The 27880-nt window shown below is 42.9% G+C and overlaps 1 protein-coding gene across 4 annotated transcripts in view; it reads left to right on the top strand.

The window, feature by feature from the left end:
* The window catches only part of CTNND2 (catenin delta 2), a 915285-nt gene that overhangs the window by 614592 nt on the left and 272813 nt on the right, over window positions 1-27880 (top strand). The window lies entirely within an intron of this gene.

Here is a 27880-nt window from a genome sequence, read left to right as displayed (position 1 = left end):
TTTCCCCTGTCAGAGCTCTTCTAACAAATACACTACGCTTGGGCTGTTAGACTAATATCTTCACTTCAGAAACTCTTCTTTGAAGCCCAAAACAGGTTGGAGCATAATTGTACAAAGGATGTGATGTGTGCTCCTTTCCTTAATGCTCTAAGTACCTATCTCCCAGTATTTCCTAAAAGTCAGGGATGGCCAATGCAAATTACCCTAAAATTAAATAATAACGACATTCATAAGAATACATTGCAAAGAGAGGAGGTAAAAGGCATCCTAGAGGAATATTAGAAACAATACAGAGATTTCATTTAATAAAGGAATCAGACCAAAACTATTATCAAACATTATATGGCTTTCCAATTCTGATTCTTACGAGCTGATTCTCAGATGGCATCTTCTGATTTAATCCACACGTACCGGCAGCTTCTTTACACATCAGTAGGGTGTTTTAGGCCCAATTTAATTTCTCCTTCCAGTCACATGCTCTAACAATGAAGGGAAACACCAGTGTGAATAGTAATTCCTTTTTCGAAGTCATGTTTTGAAGTTCAGAGGAGAGAGACAGGTGAAGTCCGGAACGGGAAAACCACTCAGCAGATAGAAGGCATTCCTCCCTGATTGGGCGGGGGGGACTCAGGAGGTTGTACATGTGTGGATGTTTAATAAGTATATGGTGCCCGTGAGCTTTGGCCTTTCTGTGCTCTTGTTCAGAAAGGCTTTTAGACTGGGGTCTGTCAGAGAGAACCAACTCTGGACTGTAGTTAAAGCAGCAAATATCCAGAAAAGATTGCAATAGGGGAGGAGAGGCCCACGTGTAAAACCCAGCTCCATTCTGAGTACAGACAACTGAGTGGGGATTGCCAAGGAGTGGGGCTGGGGTCAGGGAACAGAAGTTTCCTAAGAGCAGGAGCCTAGGGTAGAGGGCTTCCTGCCAAACTGACATGGCAGGATCCTTGCAGAGGGCAACCAGGGTGCTCAAACCACCTGGTAGGGTGTGGAGAGGAGGAATTTGATCAGGCGTCAAGGGTGAGGTATTCTCTCCAAGCTGAGCAGCGGCTTCTTGCCAAAACCGACTCGGCCAAGGTCAAGGCCTACCTGAGAGAGGACTCAGAGAAGATGGACTTGAGCTCCATCAAGGAGTGTCTCTGACAGTCTATAGATGCTTGTGACACAAAGGCAGCCCAGTCCTAGTTTCTGCTGTCACCCCGCCTCAGCCAGCCAGTGAGAGAGGCAGCATTCCCACCAAGGGCACATGTGTGCCTGTCTGCTGGAGCCTGAGAGGGAGGCCTTCCTGTGCAACCTCACAGAGGCTGGCATACCTACACCTGGCCTGCTTCCTGCCTTGGCCCATACCCCTGTGGCCCACGTCAGCCCCTTTGAGCCCCCTGCCCCCCAACCTGCCCCACCCCCTACCTTGTGACCCCCACCTGCACAGCTTATACCCCTCTCGGCCCACACCACCCTTGATCTGCACCCCTGCAGCCCGCACCAGCTCCCTGTTCCACATACCCTCACCCGACCCCCAACCTTGGGGCCCACATCCACACAGCCTACACCCTCCTTGGCCCACATCCCCCCACCCCCAGCCTGCACCATCCCCTCTGGCCTGCACCGCTGTGGCCTGCCCTAGACCCCCTGGCCCATACCCCTTCTTTGGCACACATGCCCTCAGCCAGCACTGGTGGTAAAGGCTCTGCGCTGCCTCTTCCTACCATCAAACACTACAAAGGGCTACCATGTACCATATGCTCTCCATGAGGCCGAAGAACTCCCATAGCACCTGTTAGACACCATCCCACTGGTATTACCCACAGCGGTGGGGGAAGGGGGTGCAGGCCCGGCTTTTGTGCTGTGCTCTGCGGTGGGAGCCTGTGGGGTTTTCTGGGCAGACTGACTGCCTCCATGTTAGAGGAAGAGTTTATGGTAAAGTGTCCCAATAGCCTGTATTCCCAAAACTTGATTGGAAACGAACAGAACACAGTTTTGTACTAACCAGAGGAGGTGAACAGGTGCACGAGGCCTGTATTATCTAACTGCCGGCTTAGTCTGAGGCATTCATTTTCCTTAGTTTGGTAGAAATCAACTCAGTACTGAATTTTTTTTATACATGATTTAATTCTCCTCCTCCTCCTCCTCCTCCTCGTCCTCCTCCTCGTCCTCCTCTCCTTCTCACCCCCCTTCTCTCCTTTCCCTTCCCCTCCTCCTCTTCCTCTTTGTGACACAAAGGCAGCGCAGTCCTAGTTTCTGCTGTCACCCTGCCTCAGCCAGCCAGTGAGAGAGGCAGGTTTCCTCCACTCTCCTCCACCTCCCCTCCCCCTCCACTTCTTCTTCTATTTTAATCCCCCTCCTCCCCCTCCTTCCCCTCCTCCTCTTCATCCTCCTCTTTCTTCTTCTTCTTCTTCTTCTTTTAGAAATTAATAAGCAACCTCAGATATATTTCTTTAAATTGGCCTCTTTGAGTTCCAAATGTATTGCTACCCCTCTCCCTTTTTCCTCCTGTGTCCACAGTGGCAGGAAGCAGGTACTGCTCTTTGGTTTGCTAATTCTCTTTATACAGAAGGCAATACCGAGAATTTCTTTTATCTGTACACTAGGCACGGACAAGTTATTACAGTTCCAGTACAAGACAGGAACAAAATCCATACTGTATCTTTACTAAAAACACAGGATTCTTCTAAAAGTTAACTAACGGATTAAGCAGTCTGGTTAAAAAAATTGCTCGGAATTTCTCTGGTAAACCTGGCTAAGAATAAGGGCTGCTAGAAGAGCCAATGATGGTTGTAAAGGTAGCGGCGTTTGGGGAAGATTTTAGGGCCAGCTTCTGAGGACTCAATTAGGTGAGCTTGCTGTGGTGCCTCTAGGGCCTTCAATGATCACTCTTTGATCTTGAAAAGATCTGAGGAAAAGGGAATGCTCTATGGGGGCAATATTTAACATGGTTTTCTGAGTTACGAGTAACGGTTCCCTGCCAAGTTGTATGATATGTGGATGAAACAGGAGCAGAGACATGAATTGTTGTTGGTTAAGGTTGTGGGTAAACCCGTCTAACAAAGATGAAACAGTAATAATTACATTTACTCATGGTTCATTGTTGTGTAAATATTAAGTCAGGACTTGCATTTACTTATGAAAGCCTAGTTTTTATCCTAATTAATTGACTGGAAAAAGAGGTGGAAATCATACCCACCTGGGTGACCTAAGTAAATGTTAATTCCCAGCGCTTAGGAAATACACAACAGTTACACCTTAACAGTGCGCGTGTCTGGGCGCTCACCAGCAGTGGCTGTGTCGTTTATCCATAAACAGAGGCCACAGAAATCATTGGGGGTTTGCAGCCTATCAGAACCACTTTTTATCAATGCTTTCCAAAAAGGCTCTGTGAAGGGACACATGATTCTCTAGACCAAACCAGCCCTAAGAGCAGATATTTCTTTCCAGTGAGAAAAGGTATCAGTGCTCAACCCTTTGAGTCTCACTGTTAAGTACCTCTTCTTTGGTGCTTTAAAAACCAGTATATTTAGGGAAGTGAAATTACTTTATAAAATACTTTAATTGTGGATACCTGTCATTCTACATTTGTCCAAACCCACAGACTGTACATAACCAAGAATGAACCCTTTTTTTGAAGATTCCATTTATTATTTGAGAGGGAGAGAAAGAGAACACAAAAAGGAGGAGGGGGAAAAGGAAAAGCAGACTCCCCACTGAGCAGGGAGCCCGGGACCACAACCTGAGCTGAAGATAGGTGCCTAAACAGCTGAGCCACCTAGGCGCCCCAACCAAGAGTGAACCCTAGTGTAAACCTTGAACTTCAGGTGATCATGGTGTCCCAGTGTAGGTTTATCATTTGTAACAAGTGTACCACTCTGATGAGGGTGTTCATAATGGCTATGCATGTGTGGGGGCAGGGAGTATATAGGAAATTTCCATACCTTCTACTCAATTTTGCTATAAACCTAAAACTGATCTAAAAAATTAAGTCTCTTTAAAAAAAAATCAGTATTTGTTTAGCCTCTGCTTCAAGCCAGTCCCTCCTCTGGGTGCTGGGGTAGAAAGGTTAGAATCATCAGGCAAGAGGCTTGAATTGCCTCCTTTTGTGCTCACAAGATGTGGGCTGATGGTGCTGTTAGGCACTAAGATCCCTAGCCCACAGCCCTCCCACACACATCAAGTGCACAGCTGACAACCAGCCACACTAACCTACCAGGTCCAATCCAGCTAAGTGGCCCCACGTTAAACAGCCTGGGACAGAGGGGAGCTGTCCCTTCTGAGCCCTGCCCATTTAGGACTTTCACATAAAATAAATGATTGTTGTTTTAACCTACTAAGTTTTGGAGCAGTTTTTTGGACTGAATGTATACCCACACAGTTCATGCTTGGAGGCCTTAACACCCAGTCCCTCAGAATGTGACTGCATTTGGACATTAGTCTTAAAAAGGGTGACTAAGTTTAAATGAGGTCATTAGTGGGCCCTAATCCAATATGGCTGGTGTCCTTATCAGAGGATATTTGAACAGAAGAGAGGCACCAAGGATGGGCATGCCCAGAAGAATGACCATGTGAGAACACAAGAAGTCAACCATCTGCAAGCCAAGGAGAGGCTCAGAAGAAACCAGTCTTGCTGACACTTTGGTCTTGGCTTTCAGCCTCCAGAACCATGAGAAAACTTGTGTAAGCCATCAAGTCTGTAGGATTTTGTTATGAAAGCCCTTACAATACCCATATACATGATTGGAAAACAGATCCAGTCTCCAAACATTGACTTAATTCTTGGAATCCTTCAAGTTTTCGCTATTGGCCATTCATTTCCTATTGCTTCATAGAATACTTCATCTTAGCATCATCTGGTTTCAGTAGCACTCACATCTTTCATGGGGATAACAGTGTCAGTCAGTTAAAAGAACATTTTATAAAAGCTGATGGGTGTCATGAACTTCTCCTAATACATGGCTTACCCAAGTTTCTTTCAGTCTGCAGTGTAAACATACATGACCTTTCCTTTTACTCTCCAGCTTATCTTCTGTGGAATTTACTGGGCTTGTGTAATTATTTCTGAAAGGTGAAGAAAACATTTCCCCCAAGGAGCAAAGAGCCGCTATTATAAGGCCAAAAAGATATAATGTTTGATATAGTTGGGGTTTGGGGGTGGATAGTGGCAGTTGACTAGCTACAAGTCCACTAATTCTGATTTACCTTGATAATTTTGTGTGTGGTGAACATCTTACCTACTATTTGAAAGAAGATAAATCCTCTTTTTTGTTGTTGTTGTTTTGGGTTCTTTTTTTCTTCTTTTGCCATCACTTTTCGGACAATGCAAGCTGTTGCATGTGCTCCCACCTGGGTCAGGAGTGAGCCTTTCTCCACCCACTGCTATCCACATCCCTTCCGTGTTTGCTCATTGTTGTACCCAGGGAGCTGAAGACGCACTATTAAACGGGTCAAGGGGTGGAAGGAAGAGACTGGGCTGGTTAATTTCACGGAGGGAAATTTTTGGGGAAAACTGGGGGAAGAAGAAACCCGAGGAACACAACTGGAAGACATCTAGGGATTGCAATGGACTGTGGAAGAGATATGGGCAAGTAGACAATTTCTTGCTATGGTCTGAATTGTGCCTCCTCAAAATTCATGTGTTAAAGCCCTAACCTCCTCCAAGTGACTGTATTTGGAGACCAAACCTTTAAACAGGTGATTAGGTTAAGTGAGGTCATTAGGGCAAAGCCCTGATCTGATAGACCAGGTGTTCTTTAAAAGAGGAAGAGAGGGGCGCCTGGGTGGTTCAGTGGGTTAAGCTTCTGCCTTCAGCTCAGGTCATGATCCAAGAGTTCTGGGATCAGGCCCCGCATCGGGCTCTCTGCTCAGTGGGGAGCCTGCTTCCTCCTATCTCTCTGCCTACTTGTTATCTCTGTCAAATAAATTTTTTAAAAAATCTTAAAAGAGGAAGAGATGTCAGAGCTCTCTCTCTCTCTCTCTCTCTCTCTCTCTCTGCAATGTGAGGTCACAGCAAGAAGGCAACTGTCTGCAAGTCAGGAAAAGAGCTCTCCCCAAAACTCAATCATGCTGGTGCCTGATCTTAGACTTGTAGCCTCCAGAACTATGACAGATTATGTCTGTTATTTAAGTCATTGAGTCCGAGGTACTTTGTTATGGCAGCTAGAGTGCAGTAATTGATATCTGGTCTGCTTTGGGTAAATCAGTGTTAACCCCTCCTGGCCAATATTCCTTTTTATTTGCCATAAGAGATGGCTGGGTTGTAAGTACTCTGAAATTCACAATGAATGCTGCTTGTATGGATGAGAAAGAAAAAAGCAGAAATTAATGATATCATTGAGGGCATCAGACTTTACATTGAGTGTGGTTGAGGTGTGGACCTCGACTCTTCCTCCAAGAGAGATGGGGAAGCAGCAGAGGGGTTGAGCATGGGAGTGGCAGGATCTTAGCTCTGAGACAGATCACTCTGGCTACTTTCTTGAAAGTGGACTCGGGAGCAAGATTCAGAGCAGGGAGACGAGCAGAAAGGCTATTGCCATAATCGGGACGGAGGATGGTGGCTCAGGCCAGTGTGGTACAGGGTGGAAGTAATGAGAGGTCAGACTATAGATATATTTTGCAGGTGAGGCGCAGACTTCATGGACAGATCTGTGTAGGCTCTCAGCCCATGGTTCTGCATGATGGAGTAGTCATTAACTGAGATACCAAAGATGGTAAGAGGAGTAGTTCTGGAGGTGATGTCACCGCTGTAGTTTGGTCATGTTAAGTTTGCAACATCATAGACATCTAAGCCATGGTAGCTAATTCAGGAAGACAGCACATAGAATCAAGCAAACGTACATTCTCATATGCCCAAGACAGTCCGATGTCTGCCTTTTCTCCAGTTTTGACCCCAAATTATATTGTCACCTTGTCTGCACCTTAGTGTAGCTGAAGTCATGGGACAGGATAGGAGCCCATGGGAGCAGATGAAGGTGAGAAAGAGAGAGACCAGGATGAGCTTGGGGCTGCTGTCATTTAGAAGATGAGCAATGAGAGAGAGCCGGTCCAGGAAACAGCAGGGGCCCGTGAGCAGGACAGCAGCAAAGGGTGGGCCCCCAGAAGTTGCATAGAGAGACCTCTGGAGAAGGTTGCTCGGTGAAGGGAAGCCCCGGCACAGCACTTGGCTTCTTTTCTGTCCATCTTCACTTGTTTCCCTGGTGCTTTCACATGGACTGAAGGCTTTAATCACCATCTGCGTTACAGCGATTGGACATGTATTTACCCCTACTTTGGCCAGGCTCCCGTCCCCTCTCATGACAGCAGCCATAACCTTTCTCCTATGTCCCCTCCTCGTCAAAGTCCCTCTGAATACTAGAACGCCTTTTCCCATCTCTCCCTGCTCATTCCCTTGAGCACTTAGGACAACCAAGCATATTTTTATCCTTCCTGTTGCTTGGTTCATCACAGAATGCGAGTTCCATGGTGAAAGGACGACTTTTCTTTGTCCCGTGCCTGGCACATCTAGGTGCTGCATGACTGTTTGTTGAATGGATGAATGACAGAAAAGGAAATAGGCCCTGTGAGCACTCGGAGGCAGGAGGGAGCTGAAGATTAGCTGGAGACAGACACTTGAGAGGGGACGCTCCTTAGTGTTGCCAAGAGGTTTAGTAGACTGACCACTGAGAAGCAGCTCTGGCTTTGTATGTCACCCATGACAACCAGTGAATGTGTCCGGGGCCAGTGGCACAGAGACACCTGAGTTCACAGGAAGCTTGGTGTGGGATGTGGGGCCTTCATGAGAAGATGCTGATGCAGAACAGAGACATTGGTGTGGAGGTGAAGTTAATAAGAAAAGAGACAGAGAAGGGAGGACAGTGACTTTGCAGCATAAAGGAGGATGTGAGAGTTTGCTGAGAGGGAGAAGAGTATTGGTGGCATAGCAAGTCTCATAAGGAGTGTGTGCCTGGGAGCCACTGTCCCCTGAATCAGAAGCAAGGAAGCAGAGGGGACCAGGACAGCTTCATGGTGCCTAAAGCAGCATCTGGAAGCTGCCCTGTATAGTTTCTTGGACCAAAGCTATCCTGAAGTTCTTTTGTTTTTTTCTAATTAACAAGTGAGAAGAGAATGTTTTCTCTTCCAAGTCAGTTACTTACTCTTCCTTAAAGAAGGACATTATAAAATCAGGAAAACAAAACAAAACAAAACAAAACAGTAATTTCTGTTCTTAATAAAATTGATAGTTTTAAAGGCTTCCATTTTCTTGAATAATGCTAGAGAATTAGAATTTCTTTTGAGCTGTGCTTAGATTGTGCTTTTAGCATTATTTTTTTTTAATCTTTGTTCTCATTGGTCTAGAAAGGAAAACAAAAGGCAGGGGGGCACTTTCAAGTTGTTCTTACATTAAAGAGGATTTTCAGCGCTGCTTTTCTCTTCCTCTTCAAAAACATAGTACATTAACATCCTAGGACTGCTGTAACAAATTGCCATCTGTGGCTTAAAGTAACACATTTTTTTTTCTCACATTGTGGAGGCCAGAGATCTGAAACCAAGGTGTCAGAGGGGCCTCCCTCCTTCCGAGGGCTCTAGGGAAGGATCCTTCCTCTTCCAGGTCCCCATGGTCTCAGGTGTTCCTTAGAGTGTGGCTGCCTCACTCCTAGCTCTGCCCCCATCTCATGTGCCTCTTCCTCTGTGTATCTTTCTGTCCAGATTCCCCTTCCTTCCTCTTACAAGGACACCAGTCCTTGGCTTGAGGGCCCAAGATCATCCAAGATTATTTCATCTTGAGACCCTGAGTTTAATTACCTCTGCAAAGACCCAATTTCAAGTAACGTCACATTCACAGGTACTGGACATTAGGACTTGGAAATATATGTTGGAGGGGGGCACTTTGCAACCCACTACATGTAATTTTGTAATTTGGGATGGGATTTATTTTGGGGGTCTATCATTACTTTTTGTTTTGGAAAGTCACTTCAGTTAAAATAATAATAGAGATAAATAAAGTTGTTTCAGTTTCAAAGAAACAATGGAGATCATTCTTCAATTTCATTTTTTAGATCATGCACAAGTAATGGATGACTTGGGAATTAAAATCAGATATCCAGCAATCTACAAATTGTATGTTTCTCTTGCTGACATTAAATTGACTAGAAAACACAATTAGTAAAATGTCTTTTGAAGAAATACATTTTGTTCAGTGCATTCCCTCATGGATCGGCACAAAATAGAATCCTGATTAATTTGAAGTCATGTCAAACTTTAATTCTGGTTGTTTCGAATGATTGTTTCCCTTGAATATAGAGCTGTAGGAGTTTATAAACAAGCGGGGAACAGAGGAGAGTTTAAGATATGGGATGTAAGGCGGGAAATGATGTTCGTTTACTATCTAACTTGATTAAAGCCCTGGAATCTCACTGCAATCAAGGGGAACCACTCATTAGTAGGGCAACCCAGACGGATGGATTACATATTACCTGTCTTATAGTCAGAGGCGCTGAGAAGCAGGACACGTGCATAAAAAAGGCCAGCACACAGCTAAGAATCAATGGAGGCAGGATTTGAACCCGGTACCTTTGTCCCATTCCTGTCTCAGTACGTTCTTCTCACAGGCTTGCAACATGAAAATAGAGCAAGAGTCAGGAGCCTGGCTCTGTGCTGACTTCACCACTAAAGCTCTTATTGATCCGGGACACCAGTCAAGATATGGTGCTCCATCAAGATGCAGGGTTTCGGGACACCTGACTCAATTAGTAGGGCATGAACCCCTTGATCTCAGGGACATGAGTTTGAGCCCCATATTGGGCATAGAGATGACTTAAAAACAAAAATATGAGCCAGGCTTTGAATCTTCCCTCTGCTATTTGCTAGCTGCGTGACCTGGGGTCCCTTACTTGTGCCTTTCTCCATCTGTAAAGTGGGGTTAATATTAGCCTCTGTCTCATAGCCTTGTGGGAGGATTACGGGGAGGGATTTACAGGTAAAGCACTTGCAATGGTGTTTATGAAGCCCAGTGGAGGAGATCTGTTCCTCCCCTAATTTCACCCTGTGTGAGACATTTATTTATGTAGCTGGACTTCTCTCTCACCCCCAGCCCTCCCTCAATCCCAATAATGAGATCGCTCATGGTGCTGAAATGCCCTGAGAGGGCCAATGCCACTTAAGCCCAAACCGTACTTTTTTTTTTTTTTCAAAAGAAAGATTTTTGAAGTGTGCATTAGCTGTATAGGCTAAGAAATTTTATCGTTTTGTTTTGTTTTTGTTTTTGTTAGATTTTCTTGTACATCTGCGGTTCTAGCTTTGCCTCATGCTTTGTCCTTGAAATGAAACTCTTTGGTAAACAGAAATAATCTTTGCTTGGAAAAAAACCAACAACATTATTTTCATCAGAGGCTTAAGAACAACAATGAGCTATAACATGTATTCAAGGGGAAAATAATCATTATTAAACTTGATTGTTTGAATTTATAATCTACTTCCAGATAGCTCATATATTATTTAATCTATGTGGCAAGAGTGATTAAATAAACCTTGTTTCAGGGAAATTCTTAACATGCTTTATTACTGTCTTTTTTTTTTAATCAGCCAGTTTTTTGTGGAAATTGTTTTATTTCTTTCTGCATATTTGTTTTCTAATTACTCTCCAAAATATGTTTGCAATTTGATACTGAACATTTTTTTCTACCTTAGGCTTGTCTAACATTTTTACTGATGAATGCTATTTATTTTACTGCGTGTTCACCTAAAATGGGGATTTAATAAGCTGGTAGTTTCACAAGAAAAAGTTATTATTTATAGCTAGAGCAGACACACATTCCACAAAAATTTTATGTATATATTTTTTAAGTAGGTTCCACGCCCAGTGTGGACAACCCTGAGGTCACAACATGAGCTGAAATTAAGAGCCAGACGCTTAACCGACTGAGCCACCCCAGCGCCCCAACAAAAGTTTTAAAAGGGACCAAAGCAGTCATACACATTGCCCCACATTAACCCAAAAGCTTTAAGAACAAGGCTTTGATTAACATATGTCCTGTGAAAATTAAGTAAGATTTCCAAAAATGTGTAAAATATTGACTACCAGATAAGTAAAACCATCACGATTATACCAGAAAGGTAATATTGGCTCATCTCCTAGTTAACAAGAGAACTAGTGATGAACACTGGTGGGGATTATTGTTTCCTAAGCATGTTCTAGAGAGAAGTCTTATGGCAGTGGGAAAGGAGAGAGAAGAAGCAGGGGTAGTCAGAGAGGGAGGTAAAACATGGTAAAAATTGAAAGCAGAAAACAATTCCCCAGAATCACTATGTATTCATTCAAATTATGTGTTTCTCATGTTAAATTCGAAAGTCTCAACTTCCAAACAGGCAAAACCACTTTTTTAGATAAACACACTGTGTATCAGAATGGGGTAAAACTTATTTTTCTAGTGGAAAATATACACAGAGAGCTAAACCATGCTGTGTTGTGTCAGCCTAAAAACAAGGAGGACTTCTTAAACGTAATAGATTCAAGGTTGTGCAATAATACCATTTATCTGTGCCCAAAAGTGGCAGTTACTCAGAACGCCATAGCCATTGCAAGGAAGACAGGAGCTACTCATTTTCCTGAGAGATGCTTATTAAGTCGAATGTCTCCCACTACAGTTTGGCACACCTTCCCATCACACTGTGGGAATTAGGTGAAAAGCAATTTCATTGAATGAAAAGCCCAATTTCCACTGAGCTTATGGCTCTTAATAAAATAAAAAGCAGAGTTATTTTTAACAAAAGCATCTGGCTTCCTTGGTGAAAGAGAAGGACTCATCTTTAGAGGAACAGCTCTCCCAGGAATCAAGGGGACAGTTTTGCACCTGGAGCAGGGAGGGAGGCTCCTGTAGGTAACTGTCAATCATACACCCACTGTGTTTATCTCCTGCGTGCTCAGCTGGTCACTGGAGTGTGGTTAGGGTTGCAACCAGATCATTACCTGAGCTGACAGGTGTCCTTATTTGTAATTATAGCAAGTTTTAAATGATGCTTTAATGAATGCATGGGTTGGCAAACCTGTTAAGGGTTATATGGTCAATGTTTTAGGCTTTATGAGCAAAAGGCAGTTAGTGAATAAGAGGTAGCTACTACAAAATTATTATTAATGAATTCTAAAATACAATAATCAAACATTAATAATGTTTATAATATGGGCTTTTCAGAAAGAATGGGGTTATTTAGGAGAGACAACATTTTGCCTAATCTGGGTTCAAAATTAGTGTTCCCTGTCATTAAATCTACTGTAAATGTTCATTTGTAAAAAAATCATTTTACCTTATAAGCCACACAAAAGCAGAAGGTGGCCGAGATTTGGCCCAGGGGCTGACTGCTCTAATATATTATTGATTTTTTTGTGCTCACATGTATAATTCTAGTATTCTTCCCTGAGATACAAAGGTAGATTCTTTGTCTGACTATGTTTTAGTAAGGTAGCCCTTTGAGTCAGTGATTAAAATGAATTTCTACAATATTTTTATGAGATGTGTTTTGTCTCATAGATAGAATTCATGAGTCTGTGGCCTGACTGAATTAGCACAATTCTGTTTTCCAGCTGGGGACCACCCACGAGTGAGTAGTAAAATCAATTGAGAGGATATTGACCAGCATCTAAAGGAACGATGGATAAAACAAAATAGAATAGAATAATTACAATTCCTATAGTAAGGAAGTTTGGTTTGCTATTTTGGAAAAGGAGTGCTAGGTTTGTGTGCATGCGTGTGCACCTAAGATACATTTTCATAATATATTTTTAAATATATGCAAAACACTGACAAGTATTTACCTTTTCCAAAATAACATATTAAAAAAAACGAAATAAAGTCTGGATGCTGACAGAGGAACATTATCAAACACCTCCAGCTAGTGGATGCTAATAAATTACATCATAATTGATGGGTATAAAATATTTTGAGTGTTTGTGGAGTGTTTGCCACTGTAGATGGTGAATGGTCAGATGAAGAAATAACATATTTCTGTCAGGACAGTAATCTCACATTGCTGCATTTTCTGATTTAAAGCATAAATTTTAGCACAAAAATAATCTAAACTCCTCTATTTATTTGTCAGGAATTGATATTTTAAAAGTGATATCCACTTATCTTTATTAGTAAATGGGAATTATAGCTGCAAAGAAAATTAGTTTTGTAATATTTTAGCTTGCATTCTGAAAACAACTTAGGCATTGGTTGTATTACAAAATTTATCCCTTTCCGGGGTGCCTGGCTGGCTCAGTGGGTTAAAGCCTCTGCCTTCGGCTCAGGTCATGATCCCAGAGTCCTGGGATCGAGCCCCACATCGGGCTCTCTGCTCCACGGGGAGTCTGCTTCCTCCTCTCTCTCTCTCTGCCTGCCTTTCTGCCTACTTGTGATCTCTGTCTGTCAAATAAATAAATAAAATCTTTAAAAAAAAATTTATCCCTTTCCCTCAAGTAAAAGTTGTTTTCTTCTTATGTTGAGCAGCATGGTCTGAATCTCGGAATGAGGTCTTTTTTCTCTGTCTCTGTATTTCAGCCTCTCATTCGGTTCTCATTGAGCCAGTCCTTGGCAAGGACGCACCTGGTAATCGGACCCAAAGTTGCAGATGCCTAAAGGGACAACATGATCTTTCCCCAGGGATAATCTAAGGCAACCTTTCCCTCTTCATTTGAATATAAAATATTTCAGAAGGGCAGTGGGCCCACCTGAGAACCAAGATGAGTGTCCAGATAAAAGTGGACAGTTTTACCAATACGCTGTTATCCTCATCATCTTCACGTGTCTCTGAAAAGTAGATCATGTGTATGGAGAACAGGAAAGGGGGAAATGTTGAGTGAAGCAAGAGTTTAAATGAAACAATTTTAAAAATAAAAGCTTTTTCCCCCAGCCTAATTTTAGCCTTTAAAGGTAATTTTATGCAAATTGTCAAACAGTTTATATTTGATATGCAAAATTTTATATGTGATAAGTGAGTATGCATGATTATCTAGCTCTCTTATATTAATATATATGCATAGATATATACATACACTCGCATATACATATGTGTGTATATAAGTATTACATACACATATAATTGTACATATGTGTATAAATAAGTAAATTTTGTTACATACATATAAAATTTTTTAAACTGCAGATTGTGACACATCAGTGGATAGTAAAATGCTTTTGTTTGTCAAGACCTGTGTTTTGAAAAGAACTTAATGGAATAGAACAGAGTAGATCAGAAGAGGACATCTTTCAAAAGACATCAGCCTTAGTAAGGACATCTTTCTTTCCGTCTTAACTATACATATATTTGTACATGTGCTTGGGTCTGTGAGAACTGAATTACAGTAGAAATATCTCATATTGTGGCTCATTGCTAAAAACTTTTGAAAAGTGGTGCTAGAGTCATAGGGACGAAAATGATTCGCATGTTCCTTTTATTCCTGTAGATATTTTATATTTTATTGCCAAATGCTAGAGCATTATAATTAGTAGATTGCTTCCTGGAAATGTATCATACAATTTAATTGAGATAAATATTTTTATGTTTGGTTCCACATGGCATTCACACAAACTATTACTTGGTTAGCTTTTTCTATCTGCTGGTTACTGTAGGTTTCTCATCTGCTGTTTTAAGCTTTCTTGCAGTAACAAGGCTGAGAATTGGATTGCCATCATCCAATAATGCCAACCAAGGAAAGTCTAGAAGTAGAATATAAGGCAGTGATTTAGAGAGAAAAGAACTTGATACCTCCCTGATACGGCTTTCAAAGTTACCATGTGTTAAAGCAGGGATCTTGTATTTTTTATGAACATTCCATAATCTCTTGTCTCCCTGTTGAATAAAAATCGAGCCAGCCAGAAATCTGACACTGCACAAACATGAGAATTCTCACAGTTTAAATGTCACAATGGCTGGATTTATTTTATTACCATATTGTTTTCCTTTGAATGTATACAAAAAGAGGGCTTTTAAAAATACAGTAATATACCTGACAAGTTGCAAAACTATTTTGCATGATATTTCATCATTCCTTTTGAGCTAATGTATATTAACTACATGTAAATGCATTACTTACCGTGTGGGTCTCTGGGTATATAAATTAGTAGTTGCTTGCTAGAACTTTAGAAGTAACCTAGAAGTAACATAGTGGCAAAAATCCTACCATACTTGCACTTTTTTTGTTTGAAAAAAAAAAAGAACCCATATTAGTGAACAAATTCTAGTACTTTCCAGTGGGAACAAATTCCAGTACATTCCAGCATTCATGGAAGGTAAACTCAAAATTGAGGGTTTAGATACAAATTTTATTCAAGTTCATTGTGAAGAATTTGTGACTTAGAATTCAGGAGGGGAGAAATAAAATGTTTGTGAATGTCCATGTTTTCCAAACATGGCACCTTTTGAAAAATAATTGTTATGAGATTAACATTCCCAATATTAGCATAATCTTGAAGTTCAAGGCTCCGTGGTCTATAATTTACAATCACTAGTATAATTTTTGTATTCTGTAGTTTTTAAAGGTTTCTGCCTTTTAGTTTCTGTTCTGTGAATGTAAATATTGATGATGTCCTACGTATTCTGAGGGGGAGGGCTTACTCCTGTAAAAATCATTCCACGGGGTTCCAAAGTGCAAGTCTAGAGAGGACTCTGAGAGCAATTTCAGAAAGGGGCACTTTTTTAAAGTATTTACATTAATGGCAAACATATATTGTGAACTTCATATGCATATAGTCATTGTTGAGATCAGAGCATGGGTTCCTTTGTATGAAACACACAAATCCATGTCTGGTCCTTTGATCCTCTTACAATACTATAAGACAAATATGTGCTGTGGCTCAGTTAAATATGAGGTATGGATATAATGTGTATTTAGGTTGAAATTCTTAAGTGAAGAAACAGTGTGCCCTTTCCAAATGGAAGACTATCTATTTTGATCAAGATCAGTAAACTGGAGAAAACACTTTTCCAACATTCCCCTTATAGCACAGAATGAATTTCAAATTTTTCAGATTTAAGGGCCCCAAGTGTTATGAAGTCCTTTTCTTATATCTCTCAAGGCTTGGGAACAAGGAAAGGTGAGTGAATCAGCATCGCTTGCTGGGGTGGGAATCGTTCTAAGGCCTGTCCCTGCCATTCCTCCTTCACTCCTCTGCATGCCTGTAGTCTAGATGCTGGCATATCCCCACTTTGCAGGTGAGCAAATTAAGTCCCTGTACCTTGCTCATGGTCTCACAGCCATTAAGTGGAGGACCTGAGCTCAACCCAAGACAGGTTGCCTTCAGACGCCACACTCTTATCTATGTTGTATTTTTTTAATGAAACAGTTTGATAAAAGAAAAGACACAGAGTGAGCATTAATGCCATGATCAAAATGAATTCAGGTCAGTGCTGTTATCTAACATCCCATATGTCTTCAGACACCTGTAAGAATACTACTGGAAAAGCTTTGGAACAGTATGAAGGTGGAAAAGGTCAATAGGCACCTTACTCACTGTTACAGAAATCCTATTTCCAAAAAAGAAACTAACCCATCATTTTAAAGAAATAAGTACAAATCTAAGTAACTCTTCACACAAGACACATGAGTTCTAAATGGTTGAAAACTGACACTATGGAAAAATGCATACTGTGACAATATAAATGAGCCTTCATTATATAATTTTTATTCCATTTAGTGTAAATAGTGTGATGATGCTTTACATGCCTTCATTGTTCATTTCAAATTGTACCTTTGGTGATGGAGGGAATTGATTAGGGACTTTACGGAAATGACTCTAAGTTTACTCAGAATTTTTTTGGCTTTAAGTTTCGGATATACATCTAGAAAAGGAAATACAGAAATATTTGAGATAGGAGACACATGTCCTGTGTCTCATGGAATACCTGAACTTTCCAGAAGAACACTGACATCAGGCATGTCTAAAAGCCCCCATTTCACGCAGCGTCCCTGAATCCCACCTTTTGCCGTTACTGGGAGCACATCCCAAGCAGTGTTTCCTTGGGTTTCGCTGCCATTGGTTTGATAATCTGATTCCTTTGTTGTTCTCTTACTTTTACATTTTTCTGCCCAACAGTGGCCATTTCTTACTCCCCTCAAGGCTCATTTTCTTAACCGTTGTTAGGATGCTGTTTCTTCCCCTTCCAAGTTGCAAACTCAGAGCAAGCAAATGCCTTGTTCTTTCCTCGGAATAACAAACAGAACCAATGAAGGGCTTGCTTGGTTAAAATGTTAAACCAAAAACATGGGCAGACCTTTTTTGTGAAATCATCGTAATAGTTAAATGCTTATGCAAAATATAATGACCTACTAGAACTGTTGATTTTCCTTTACATCAGATGATTTTTATTATTCTTAGGACAGATTTACAATACTTGCAAAATGTGTTTAGTCTCATTAAGTCACACTGTTAAGTGTTTGCCATTTCAGTGCCAAGCCAGTAGGAAGGATCTGTCTTACTGTCAGTTGGTCTCCCACAAGGGAGCTTTGGAGAAAGGTCCTAGTTGCTTAAGATCCTTCAAGTTAATAAAAATCTCTAAAAGGTCTCAGGTATCAGTGTCCCAGTTAATAACTAATGACATCTAGTGGTGGCAGGATTTGAGGTACTCAAAAGGCCATTCCCTGGGGGTACAGATCCCAAATAAATTGTAGAGATGTTTTCATACCTCGGGCTAGACACTTAAAGACTAATGAGGTCAACCCCCAGTACCACATGTCACAACTGACCCATCACCTGGCCCTGGGTAATGATGGAGGGTGAGCCCCCTGCTGTTCATGCCTTCTGGACAGTGGGGGTGTGGGAGCGTCCATCACATCGTTTCGTCAGGAGAGACATGCCCTTTCCAACATTCTCATTCATCGAAAGTAGACTTCAGATCATCTGCGTACATTTGTGGCAATTCACGAGTAGGAAGCATTTGTCTCTCCTTGTGGTGTTTCCTGGAAGAGTTTCGACATGGGACGCCAACCCATAATGGCAGCTTCTTTATTAAAATATGTGCAGTGGAAATTATGCTCATTAAGCTGGAGTGTAATTATAGACTAGAAAGATTCTTTGCAGGCTGAAGTGAATTGTTGTAGATAAATGTGCATTAACTTAATAGTGTGCAGCTAATTATGAAAAGTAAAGGAGAGGAAGAGAGGTGATCAGTTATGCGATGATTTAGAGATGCCGTTGTCCCAGGCGAACTCTCCCATTAAAGCGCAGGTATCCCGCCAATGAGAATTCTCCTACCGTTTATCGTGGATTTTCAATACCACAATTAAAACAGCCACCGGTGACTAATTAACCCATTTAACTCTGTTTTTCTGTGGCATTTATTACAGCAGAGAGTTAAATGCAGTGACACTCTGCACCTTTATGTCCTCTTCTAAGCGCATTCGTGAAGTTAATTCCTTATTCTTTATTTGCGCTTCTGTGTACGTTTATGATAATTATGAAAACGAGGCAGGGATCCGTCGTCCCTATGTGATTTGCCGTGCTCAACTAAAGCTGCATTCTGGGAAATAAGTTCTTTTTACTTAGAATCAAGAAAGTTCAAGTGGTAGTCCTGTCTGTGTCTTTTGTTCCAAAGCGATCGGCTCCCGCAGTCGGAGACAGATGGCCGTGATGCTGGGGTCACATGAGGACAAAGTTGGTCATTTGCTCCTCGCAGCTAAAATTTTGGAAGTCTGGCAGTAAGGCGGGTTTCCTCAGTGCTACCTCTGCCCGCGACATGAGAGGTAACTTTTATCAACACTGAGAATCTGTACAGTGACGCAGAGTGATTTTTCAATGAATTTCAGAAAATTTGGTTAACTTGGGCCTTTGATGTAAGCCTTTTATGTTAAGTACTTGTCTACTGTTGCTGATCTGGGGAGTCACTAAGTTGTTTTAAGGCCTGCCATCCTAGTATTTCAACTTCAAGTTGACTTTCAGGAGGGGAAATTGTGAGTATGTTAGCTCGCTGATAGAGCTACAAAATCCAGTGGATTCCACATTGCTTTCCCTTTCTTTCCCATTTACCAGTACTAGTTGTGGGCTGGAAAGACCAAAGCCTGCTGGGGGCTCCCAGCTTGCTTGGTTGCTTGATTGCTTCTTTAAATTTTTTTTTAAAGATTTTATTTATTCATTTGACAGACAAAGATCACAAGTAGGCAGAGAGGCAGGCAGAGAGAGAAGGAAGCAGGCTCCCCACTGAGCAGAGAGCCCAATGCGGGGCTCGATCCCAGGACCCTCGGATCATGACCTGAGCCGAAGGCAGAGGCTTTAACCCACTGAGCCACCCAGGCGCCCCCGCTCCCAACTTCCTACAGCGACCTCAGAAGCCCAGAGGATTCACTGTCAGGGAGTCCTGCTGTCCAGAGAGAGGGAAACAAATGTCCCTTGGTTTGTTCAGCAGGATCCTGAGAGGCTGCCTTAATATCTGGAAGCCAAATAAAAATGCTAAGTGATTCTGTCCTTGGGAGAGTTCACTGCCTTTTCAGCGGTGGATTTTATAACTAGGTATTTGTCAGTCTCCATTGCACACCCCCCGGGAGGACACCAGCTAGCTTGCCAGGGCCTCAGCTCGGTGTCAGCATGCTACAAATAACGAATTATTCCGTCATCAGGTTTGGTGCGGGGAACTCCCAGAATATAAAGAAGCTCACGCCCTCCTGCTTTTCCCACTTTGGGGCAAAACCAAGAGACCTGGCCTGTACACACAAAAGGCTAGGAGAGAATGCACACCCATGGCCCTGTTACTTTCTTCCTTTTTTTAAAATTTACTTGAGAGAGAGAGAGAATGTGTGCACTCGCCGGCACACACATGCATGGAATGGGCGGAGGGTCAGAGGGAGAAGATGCCATGCTGAGTAGGGGACTTGCAGGGAGGGCTCGATCCCAGGATCCCAAGGTCACGACCTTAGCCAACTAAGCCACCCAAGCACCCCCCCCCATTACCCTGTTTCTAACATGTAATGGGTCACTTTGTCTCTATATTCAGAACCTTCATTTTAGTAATTTTTAAACTTTTTGTCAGAGAGAAGGAAACCACCTTGAATCCCTTCTGGGCCAAGGTGAAGTACAAGTACACACAGGCAAGTGCGTGATTGCGGCTGGGTGTCCCACGGAAAATCCCTCCACCCGTCCCCCACCCCGCATCAACTCACATACAGAGCAAGACTCTTCTTTCCAAGACGTGTGAGCCAGTGACAGTTAAAATATCTAGAGTCCTAGTCTTGGGCTAGTTGTTATTAGAGAAATATCAGAATGATTTAATGACCCTCGCACAGATTAATTCTTTGCCTACTAACTCATCCATTACACGTCTTGCTAACACTGAATTTAATGTTACTTCCTTAATGGTCACCAGTAACGTCAAAATCTTTATTTGTCACCTTTCCTTTTTTTCAGATTATTGACTGCCCTCTTTTTATACAAAAATCTAAATTACGTGGTATTTGAAAATATTTTTATATTTCAGAAAAATTATTGTATCGATTTGCATAGGGTTTTCACTTGAGACTTTGTGTTTTTTGAACATTATACATTATAATGTATAATTATTTTTTTACATTATGTTGGGAACATGTTATTTAATAGTGTCTTCTGGACCAGACCTTCCACAGAGTCTCACTACTAGGAAGTATCACTGTGTAACTTTTAACCTCTGCCTGAGTGAGTCTTTTTAAAACATATTTGTATTCTTGCTCTGTTTTCTTCTCATTCTGATCTTTGTTTTCTACTCTTTGCTCCTAACTACGGCGCTTCAGACAGTAAATATTAGACATGAACACATCTCCCGGGGAAGAGCCATCTCATTTTGCAGTGAAACAGCCCAGTGTAGCCCAGGGCCAGAGAGCGGCAGAGATGAGGGAGGTGGTATTTGCAGTATCTGTATTTTAGGGCAATTTCCAAGTGGCTTAAAAGAGTGTTTTGTATTCTTTTACGAGATATTTAGTCAGACATGGCCACAAGAGGACACAGAGGAGAGGCTCGGGAAAACAAAGTTTATTAATAGTCCCAGGTCTTGGGGCCGGGAGGCCCGGCACACCATATGGGGTCCATGCGGGAGAAACCAGAGTGGTCAGGAAGCAGAAGATGGGAAGGGGAGCATAGCACTCGGGCCATGGCCTGTGTTAGAAAATGAAATTCAACCGATTAAATTGGATTTATTAAACAATTCATACATTGGGCGGCATCACCCCTAGCAAGCAGAAAGGAGTTCTCCGGAGCTGTAGGAAATGGAAGGATTGTATAGACAGAAACAGGGTGCGACAGTTAGCAAAAGAAATGTAAAGGATTGTGTGAGGTGAGGTCAGCTTCCCTGTGGGGAAGTTTGGGGGTCTCCTTAGGTGGATTGCCTTGTCCTCGTCCCTTGGAGGATAGAGAGGGCCCATGTGACAGATTACCTCATTGGTGCTGACCAAAAATTCCTCTCACCTGTTAAGACTGCATTTCTGGAAGAAATCAAAACTACAGTTTGGTTAGATTCTAAGCCCCAGGTTGGTGATTCCTGTGGAAGGTTTTGGAGCTGTGGGAGGTTTTGTAACACCTTTATTGAGGTTTCTGTGGGAAAGTTAAGCAGGGCAGGGTGAACAGTTTATAGGATTGGCGAGTTTGAGCAATTCCAATGGGTTCTAAGTCTCTGGCTTCCTGATACCTGGCCCTGGGACAATGAGGTAGAGGAATACTACCTTAAAATTAATATCCTGGGGTAGACAACTCAGACAGAGGAGGTATGGCCTTGGGTTGGTTGGTTTGCTTATCAAAGCCATGCTCCAGTCTCCGCCATTTGCTTTCTCTAAGAAGGAGCCAGCCCTCCCACGAAGGAGCAGTCTCTCCCCAACCAGAAAGGTGTTTGAGACATCGGAGCATCATAATATACAGAAAAATTTTAAAATATGCAGTGCAATGTGTTTACCCCTTTTAAAATATTAGCAAAAATCATCAGAGATGAGCTCCCTGCTTGGCCACAGTCTTAATGCAGATGAGCGAGAACCATTCAACACCGTCCTGGGTGTTCTTAACAACAGAGTGTCTCACGTGCTTCTTCGGAGACCTATCGCTGTTGTCTGGTGGGAAAGAATTTGACAACATCACTATGTCATTTGGACACATTGCATTCTGGGTAGTTTCAAAATTCTTGTCTCGTGGGTGTTTTCATTAATTAGTGTGAAGAGTGCCCTTGGCTGAAACACCTGCAGAGGCCTCAAGAACAATGTAAGAAAGCTCTTCCTAAGGGCTGTAGTGATTTATTCCCGTACAACCATCCCCTCAAAATCTGCTGGCTTCCCACGACAAGGTGTTATAACGTCTTCGTTCTCTGGGTCCTTGAGGCTTGGCTGGGTCATCCTCACTTTGGTGTCCTCACAGGATGTGTAGGAAGCTGGCAGGACTGCAGTCCTGTAAGGGCCTCATGGGACAGGACATGGGAGGCAAGAAACGGTAATGTTCCCATTACCCTTCTGAGTTTTTGGCTGACACATGCCTCCCACCCCATAATAAAAGATAGACGAACAAGAGAAAAACAAATAAGTTTATTAACATGTATTCTCATGGGAGAAACCCAGGAATACTTACCTCCCCAAGATGGCCCAAGCCGCAGTGTCACCTACCATCTCCAGCTGAGGATAAGGATAGAGGAGGGGTGTGGGGAGAAGAGCTCGGGAAACTGTGGCAGGGTACCAGAAAAAGCACGGTAAGCAAGGGGAAGGTTTGTGATGCGGATGTAAGCCCCTGTCTCCTCTGTTGGCAAATGTCTTGTAACTTATAATCATCCTCTCTTCCTGGTACAGAGAGGGGAACTTAAAAAGAGAAACTTCCCTTCTAAATGTAAATTTCCTTCACCAAAGGGTAACTTCTACTCTGTTTTCAGAGCTTCTCCTACATCTGCAGTTTCTCAGAAATAATCAGCTCAAATAATCCTAGGTCAAGGCAGCCTGCTCTGAGGCGGCCCATTCGGCGGCCCCCAGGTCTCTGAGATGGTGCACCATCACGCAGGCCATTGGCACTGGTGGCCGGCTGGTAGCTGGGACACCTGACAGGAATGCGTACTCCATGTGGCTGAGGTTCAAGGGGGACAATTGCAGAGTGAACGTCCCATGAGACTGAGGTGGAAGCCTCGAGGCCTCTGTTAATTCAGGCAAATCCCTTAGCCCAGCTGGATTCATGGGAACGGACTCCAGCTCTTGACGAGGAAGAGGTGTGAGGACTGTGCAGGGAAGGAGCTGGAGGCTTCTTTGACTTCCTATTCTACCGGACAGAGCCACCATTCAAGAGCTTCAGTAGAGGGCTCTCAGTTTCTCTCCGTTCTTTCTTTTATATTATACATCTGTATACAAGTATGTGTGTGTGTGTAAGTTTGTATAGGTATGCAAATGGGTATATATGTGTATGTATATATACATATATGTACACACATGGAGCGATTTTCAGGAATTGTCTCATGCGATCATGGGGCTTAGCAAGTCTTCAATCTGTAGGACAGGCTGGTGGGCTGGAATCGTAGGCAGGAGTTCATGCTGCAGAATTTCCTCAGGAAAGCTCACATTTACTCTTACGAACCTTCAGGTCCTTGGAGGAAGCCCGTTTACATTTGGAAGATAATCTCCTTCCCTTTAAGTCAACTGGACTGTCAGTGTTAACCACATCTACACAATACCTTCAAGGCAACACCTAGACTAGTGTTTGATTCAATAACTGGGTAGTGTCACCTCATCAAGCTGACATTTGAAACTAACCATCACAACGTCTATAAAAAAGACACACTAGTTCGTATAGTGCGATACATGAAGAGCAGGACAGGGACTCAAGAATCCTCTCACTGGCCGATCTTCTGTACGATCTTTCTGAGAAAGATCAGTAGGAGAAAAAGAATAAATGAAAATTATAGAGAATGTACAGAAAGTTTCTGTTTAAATAGACCTCAGTCAAAACTTTACAAAATATCAAAATAGGAATGTTTATAAATATGATCTAAAATTCTTGGGATGGTTGTAGTGTGTTTTTAATTTCCCGAATTTTAGAAGCATGATGGCCATTTCTCCTGGTCATGGTGAAGATGACCTTCCTTCTTTCTACCCTCCAGGTATCTCAGATGTAGTGATTTCCTCCAAAGCTGAAAAAACTTAATACTTCTTGTAAGTTATTCAATTAAAAAAAAAAAAAAGGTGTGCGTGTGCATGTGTGGGCGCATGGGCGTGCACATGCACATGAAAGTGAAAAGAGCAGGCAAAGTGATACTTACCATGATTGGCTCATTTTATTTCCCTAAGGAATTAGTGATTACCAGATTCTCTCGTCTTGGAGGAGGAATTGCGACACACAAGGCGTTTTCTGAGTTTCTTTAAGGGTTTCCTGTGTGACCTTGAATAATTTGCTTCCCCACCTGGTGTCTGAGCATACGCTCGTTGTGCAATGTGGACAAGTCAATGTTTTCGAGGGCTTTGGGGTGACCAGATGGAGCCCACTGTGTTTCTGGGGAGAAAGGAGAGGAGAGCAGGGTCCAAGCCAGCCCCTCCAAATGTTCTCGCGCTGTCGGCTCTCCAGCCCCGCCGCCCTGCATGTCTGTCGCCTGCCTCGCCGGTGGACCTTGTTACAATGTAACATATGCCAGGTTCCCTGATGGGAAGGGTTTTGTGCCGCTCTGATGTCTGGGGTTTATTAGAGAAAAATCTATTAAGCCTGAGGTCTGAGGCTGGCTTCCTGCCGTCACAGTGCTCATGGAAGCAGCTCTGAAAGGATCTGACTTCCAGTGAAATCTAAGTTTGATTGAGATGCCAGATCAGTGGAAGAGCATTACTCTCCCCAGGAATGTAAGGACTGAAAATGCTCCGCCAGCTCTACTCTGTGATCGAAAAGCATGTGGTGGGGTGATAGGAGAATGACGAAGACGTTAAAATACATGAGAAGAGTCGTTTAGTACAGGGATTCCCAGACACTGCTTCGTGCAAATATGTGCGCTGACTGCAGAGCGACGTGTGAGGAACCGGCATAAAATAGTCATCTGTTCTCCAACAGTTTTATCAGCACGAAGAAGGCGTGACGTGCCCTGGAAGGCTTGTCAGCCAGCAGGCTGCACTAGGGTGCCTAATGACCTTCTGGAGTATCGCACTCTGCCTGCCACCAGGTGGCCTGGGGTCCTCCAAACCTCACGCCGGGCTGACCCCTCTCAGTCACTTTTGTACCCGACACATAAGGTAGCAAGAGGGAACCTCTCTACACCCTCGCCTGTCTTTCTTTCATGTTCACAGTTCTAGACCAGGAACTCACTGGAATCTTTTCAGGAAACCTACTCTGCCTTTTGGCAGCATTATCAGCAGAAAAGAAGTCAGCAGAGACCCATTACTGGGACCAAAAAGATTGGTCTGCCTGTGAGCTTTCTGTGGTACCATCAGAAATAGTCTCCTAACCGGTGGTTCTCGACAGGGGGGTGATTTGAGCCCCTACCCGCTGGGGATATGGAGCCGTATCTGGAGACATTTTTTGGTTGTCGAAACTGGAAGGGGGATGCTATTGGTGTCTAGTTAGAGAGATTATCCAAAATGTCACTAGCCCCAAGGATGAGAGACCCTATCTTACTTGTGTGTCTCTTCCCTCTTAACTCCACCCTCAACTTCGCAAATGGAAACTTCGAGGGCCGGTCCTCACTATAGCAAATAATGCTTCATTGACACTCACTAAATACTCAGGGAGCAAATGAGTGAATGAATGGGGTCAGGGAGGGACGGTAGACAAGAGAGCAAATAACTGTCAAGTTAGCCCTTAAATGATATTTGCATAAACAATCTGTGCTTTCTATTCTTGTTATTGCTTTTATCTTTGAAATGTTTTTATCCTGGAATCGTTTCATCTGTTCACTGAGCACCTGACAGTAAAATAAGCCAGTATGCAAGCCACCGGGAACATAAAAATGAGTTGAGCATGGCATGACTCCTTCCTCCGGAGTCCACTTGCCTAGTGGAGAAAGCCATCATCAACCAATTAAACAGATCCATGTGAAATTTCAGCGGGAGCAGTGCTACACGTTCTGCTGGCTCGCCACAGAAGAAGCCTGGGAAATTTCCGTAGTGCCAAGAACTAGACAGTGTTTTCTCCAGAATGCTGTGCCCCACGGATGATATCATCAGTATCTGTGTTCCCATTCCAGTATCACCTATGGATATTATCAACTACTTTGTTATTGGGAAAGAGCTTTTAAGGTCCTAATTCTCAAGCAGGAGAACATTTCAACAGATGGGAAATGGCCCACGTGAGCAATGGAGGAAGTGACAGACCTGTGTAGGGACCTACACGCAGTGCAGAAGGAAGAGGGAGGAAGGAGGGGGCAGCATACAGGGCTGTCCTGGAGCACAGTTTTCTGTGAAGCACCAAGTACAATGTAGAGTTTCTAGAAGGTCAGTAAGACGGTCTAGTTTGCTTTAGAAGCGTCGCAGCAGTGGTGGTGTGCGGGATAAACTGGGGGCCGGAGGTTTCTCCAGCCTGGAGAGAGAGAGAGCCCATTAGGAAATATCACAGTTTTCAAAGCAAGAGGTAATGAGTCTGTGGGGTGTGGCTCCGGCGACAGGACTGCCTTGGAAATTGAGTTCACAGTTCCCGTGTCTGATTGTGTGCAGCATGGTCAGCGAGAGGGAAGAACTGGGATATTATTCTTTTATTTGCAGTATCATTTTTCCCAACACCTACTGAACAGGTCCCTTAGAAGTATTTATGGTCTCCCAAGATGACAGTGTCTGTCCCGTCTGTCCCTTCTGTCCCCGTCTTCCCAGACTGGGTCACTTTTATGTTCACCACAACTTTATGGATTTTGCATTTCAGAGAAAATGAGACAAGGTTGAATTTTTCTTTAGGTTATAATATGGCGATTTTTCTTCCAAGAATCTTTTCCCAAAAATATATGTTTCCACCCTAGCTGCACAACAAACACTAAAAAGGCCAGGATCCAAAGATGCTGCTTTGTCTCGCACTTGCCTCCCGAAAGCTCTGGTGGGGTTGTGTGTGAAACCAGCAAATACACATTTTCTTTCTGGGAACGATGTCCGGCAGTAGCAAGAGGCCCACCAGTAGCAGAAAGGAGCCTGGGAGTCCTTGCTGCCATTGGGACAAGGGCACATTCCCCAGAAAGTAAGGTTGTGTTTCATCCCCTCCCCACACTGTTCATTCAGGACTCTTCCCCATCTTCTATTTAACCATCAAGGAAGTACTGAATCACACAATAGGCAGTAAGTGTAAAGTCTCAGATACTGCAAAGACTCAGAACAGAAATAGGTCAAGGCATATGTAGGAGAGCTCAGAGATGGCACACATAAGAGGAGAGGAAGGGAAGGTGTTTAAAACGTATCCATAAACCTCTAGCTCTGGTGTCATCCAGAATAAAGAACTTCGCAAACTCAGCAACCAACCAAACAAACAAACCAAAAAACCAGTCAAGAAATGAGCAGAATACAGATTTTGAAGGATAACAGCAACCCAAGCCACCTGCCACAACTCTGAAATGGAGATGCTTGGCCGAGTTGGCGTGTTTCTCACCTAAGATGGTGCCTTCTGCAGTTTCTGCCTGGACTACCAGAATGTGCGTTGTATTTTAACCAACATTTTAACCAATTATATTCAAACCTGCAAAGGAGGATGATACCTGCTTTTCCTAACTCAGGAAATATTTTTAGCTCTTACACACTTCTACTTGAAGTTTAAAAAAAAAAAAAAAAAAAAACTAGACCAAATCTCTGCTTGCTCATTTTGTAACCACCTGCATAGAACGAAGCTGAATGATTTCACAGCTTAAGGAAATACATGTTTTCCATGACCTTAGTGGAAGAGATCCTTCCTGGAGATCTTGCCTCTGAGCATAGTCTACACCTCTGATACTTACTCAAAGTCAGATTCTCTCTGAAGAGCACCAGGAAGTTCAAGTATGCTCAATTCTGTTATGGCAAAGAGGACAGCATTCTGTGCACTCT

The sequence above is a fragment of the Lutra lutra genome, chromosome 5, assembly GCF_902655055.1.
Source record: "Lutra lutra chromosome 5, mLutLut1.2, whole genome shotgun sequence".
NCBI lineage: Eukaryota > Metazoa > Chordata > Mammalia > Carnivora > Mustelidae > Lutra > Lutra lutra.
This window is presented reverse-complemented; position numbering and strand designations above follow the sequence as displayed.